At 29.7% G+C, this 4,247-nt stretch overlaps 1 long non-coding RNA gene across 1 annotated transcript; it reads left to right on the top strand.

Moving 5' to 3' along the window:
* Positions 1–1,279: 1,279 nt before the first annotated feature.
* LOC145630946 (uncharacterized) lies at positions 1,280–3,896 on the top strand. The gene is made up of 3 exons (XR_014112310.1): positions 1,280–1,507; positions 1,620–1,708; positions 2,668–3,896. It is a non-coding gene; the product is annotated as an uncharacterized LOC145630946 (long non-coding RNA).
* Positions 3,897–4,247: the final 351 nt, after the last annotated feature.

Here is a 4,247-nt window from a genome sequence, read left to right as displayed (position 1 = left end):
AATCACGCGTTCTTGATAATTTAGATTATATTACTTAATTAGGAATAGAACACGGGTTCTTAGTGGATTCAACCCTACTTACCTGACTATTTTATTAGTGGATTTTAGGATTACTTTAAATTAGATTCTACGACGTACTTTAGCTTGCAAAAAACCCTTCAAATGACTGCGTGAGTTTCCTTCATTGGATTTGTTGCTTTGATTTTAACACGTAGCCTCAAAGATATAGCCTTTTTTCATGTATTGCCTTGAATCATTTTATTTGTTTACTATATACTTATAACTTGTGATATATACTCATCCGCATATATTTTTCTATACGAAGTCTATGGTAGAAAGAATAGATTACACTATATAATTTATCTCCACATAACTATTCATTTCAAATACTTGGATCATTATTTTCTTATTTATATTTCAATTCAAATTAGTATACATTGAATTTAAATAATCATTCTAGTTAATTCCATAAAATATATTGAAACAATAAATGACCACACATTGCATATTTTTTTTTATAAAAAATAAATATCACCATTATGATTTCTTGGGATTAGTCTAAGTAATAACGAGTTTATATTATTCATTGAATCCGATCCATAGTAGATACACCTTCTTTTTCCACTTCGATTACTAAATAGCGATTCAATAGGCAATCTATAATATAAATACACACTCAAGTTTCATCTCTTTTGATTACAATCGCTCATTCCAACAAAAAGAGAGAAGAATTAATGTTTGTTAAATGCTGATGGGATGATATAATTGCTGAGAAAATGATAAGAGAGAAGATAATGCAAGCTTGAATAATACAACATTTTCTTTCTCTTATTATTTAATTACGAGTATAATAATATTAATGAATTAAATGGATCATTCTAACACCAACAACAAATTAAAGGATAAATAAACAATAAGTAGTAAATTTTACTAAAATCATTGAAATATTATACGATCCCAAATATATAAATAAAACATAAAATGACGTTGGAAAATTTAAATAAGTATTTTATAAAAAAACTTTATTATTCATGAATGCACATATTATCCTAATATTAGATTGGATTAATGAATCACTGATGAGTCATAAAAAAGGATAAAGGTCCGATATATACAATAACAAGGTTACATTCATTGGATTAAAGCTTATCCAATTTGATGACTAGTTAGTGACTCATTAGTCCAATCTAAAATTTATATCTGTCCTAGGTCAAGCAACTATTATAAATACATACTCAAGTTTCTTCTTATTGCATCAACCACTCATTCCAACATAAAGAGAGAAATATTTGTATAATGTTGAGGGGATATTAGAGTTTACAAAAAATTAGGGTAAAATTAGTTTTGAAAAAACTAACTAGATAGATAATAATGAAAGGATTCATCATTTGCTTTAGGCTATGGTTGAATGTTGTCCTGTCACCCCTCAGATTTGATTGTGAGGACGCGAGTGCAACTTCGACCGTGGTTACTCTGTCTAATTGTCACTACGACATCTGGCTTGCAGGTACATAAACTATACTTCTTTAATTATTTAATTTATGCCATTAATTGATTTATATAATGAAGTCTTCTTATTAACTTGGTGCCAACATATGACAAAAAAATTAAAATATTAGGCTTCTATTGCAACGAAGATGAAGGGGAAATCAGGGAAGCAACATCGTGAATGATGGTTTAATCATTTACGACCATGTAGCAATTCCAGGTAATTAGATTATTTTTGTGTTTTTTTAGGTAATTTGTAAAGGGTTTTTTTTTTCATTTTTTTTTAAAAAATTTGTACTTACGCCTATTACGAGATTTTTTTTTTTTAAAAAAAAAAAATTGAAGTCATTTTAGTATCAATAATAACAAGCTAAGAGGTACCATATAAAAAATTAGAAGGAAAAAAAATTAACCAATGTCCGCCATCAACCTAGAATTACCTAAAAAAAAAAAATCACTAGCCATGTGTATTGGGAAATCTATTATATAATTTAAGTGACACTTTTCCAACTTTTAATCACAACACTCCAACTTTTAATCTTCAATTACTGTTAACTTTACCTTTATTATTTTTTTATTTTATTATTTTTTTAACCTATCAATGTCCATTATAACTTCCTATTCTATAACTTCCACTAAACAATTAACTCTCAAAATAACATTGACATATACAATTAACATATTTCGTGCTTTAGCACGAGTGCACTCTAGTAAGTATAAGTATATGAAATACTAACATATGTAATAATTAGTACGAGTAATTGATATCTATCTGACACGTGTTGCTCTCCCTCATTTATGGAATCAATCATAAATAATCAATCTTCAATATAATTTATCCATTATGTACAGGATCATCAATTAAATATTTTATGATTTGTTTCGACATTAATTTGAAAATGTTAAAATATAAGATCAAATACATAATTAATGATATCTTTATGTTATATTTCAAATAAAAACTTTTATTGATTACTGATCAATAGTATACATCTCTAATGCAATCTTGATATATTTAGGGATATTGCATTAGTGGCTTGTGCTTGAGTATATGTACAATATTTACTTCTAACATGTGAAACCTTATTGTTAAAATAAAACTCTAGAAGTCCCCAAACACTTCTTTCATTCAACCTCTTATTAATCCACTCTTTTGTTATCAACACTGAATCAAAGCAGCAAATCCAGACAGGATGTGTCGCAGAGAAGGCATAGTGATGGACCTAAGGGAAGTGATTTCATGGAAATAATCCAAGAAGCTTGCCAGATATATCGCAGGACCAAAAGAGGAAGAAAATAGAGAAAGATGTGGTGCATGGTAGTAAAGAGGCAAGGCTGGAAACAAGGAAAACAGGCCCATTGTGCTGGGACTTGAAGCGAAAAAGGAAGTGGAACAACATCAGGGCAAAAAAATTAAGGTTAACAAAGACAATAACTATTGAAAAGGCGGGTTCAAACTAGTGCAGGAAAAAGCACCAGAAAAGGTCAAGTATAGGCTATTGCAGGAAAAGTCCCCATGAAAGGTCAAGAACTAGCTGGTGAAGGCATACGCTCAAGAACAGGTTGGGAACAAGCTAGTGAAGGCAGAAGCTCCGGAAAAGGTGAGATTCAAGCTAGTGAAGACAGAAGCGCCAGATATGATCAGAAACAAGCTAGTTTGAAACTAATAATACAGAAAAAATATTTACTATAAGTATGAGAAAGAAAGAACATAAAAAGCACCAAAAAAGGTCAAGCTAGTGCTGGAAAAAGCACCAGAAAAGGTCAAGTACAGGATAGTGCAGGAAAAGTCCCCATGAAAGGTCAAGAACTAGCCAGTGAAGGCATACGCTCAAGAACAGGTTGGGAACAAGCTAGTGAAGGCAGAAGCTTCGGAAAAGGTTAGATTCAAGCTAGTGAAGACAGAAGCGCCGGATATAATCAGAAACAAGCTAGTGTGAAACTAATAATATAGATAAAATATTTACTAAAAGCATGAGAAAGAAAGAACATAAAAAACCATAAATGAACAAATTTAGGAGGAGTTCCTTCCCACAAAAAATAAAAACTAAAAATAAGAGCAACTTTATTTTTTTATGGGGAGTGAGAACAGTTGAAAATATAAATTTATGTGGAATAAACGGTGGATCAGTTATTATAGGTTGTTATGATGGATAATTTTCTTAAAAGAAAATAATTCTTAATTTTTAATTGTAAATAAGAAAGGTAATTTTGCAAATTATGAAGGGCATTTTGGGAAATCAAATGTATCACCCAAAAAGTCATTTCCCTTTATATTGTACTATAGATAAGAAGAGCTCTCATCAACCTTTTGCAACTACTTTTAAGTTTGTGCTTCCTCTTCTCCACCTTTGCTAGCATATGTTAACCAAATTTACGTTGTTATGTAACACCATGTATGTTATTGCTTTGTGAGAATGATTTTTGAATTTCTTATCTTGAAATGTTGCTTTCAATTATGGTTTTTGGATTTAGGATAATTATCAAATTATGTATTATATGGATTTGACAAATTCTAAATTAAACTAGTAGTATGTTAATCATTAATAGTATTGATGAGGAAACGTGATAATTAGTTTTAATATTAATGACTCGAAATCTTTTTTTGTTAGTAATGTTAAATAATGTGACTTAACAATATAAGCCTTTACATAATATAAAGTGAGTTAATTTTTCAAATTTCTTTCAAATTATACTCTCATGTTGTTACATTTGGCAATCGGCATAATTGCGAGCATCCAAGATGCTAGTGCTAGATG

This window comes from Chenopodium album, chromosome 5 (genome assembly GCF_948465745.1).
Source record: "Chenopodium album chromosome 5, dcCheAlbu1.1, whole genome shotgun sequence".
NCBI lineage: Eukaryota > Viridiplantae > Streptophyta > Magnoliopsida > Caryophyllales > Amaranthaceae > Chenopodium > Chenopodium album.
The sequence above is the reverse complement of the archived record's forward strand: the minus strand, read 5'-3'. Positions and strand labels throughout refer to the sequence as shown.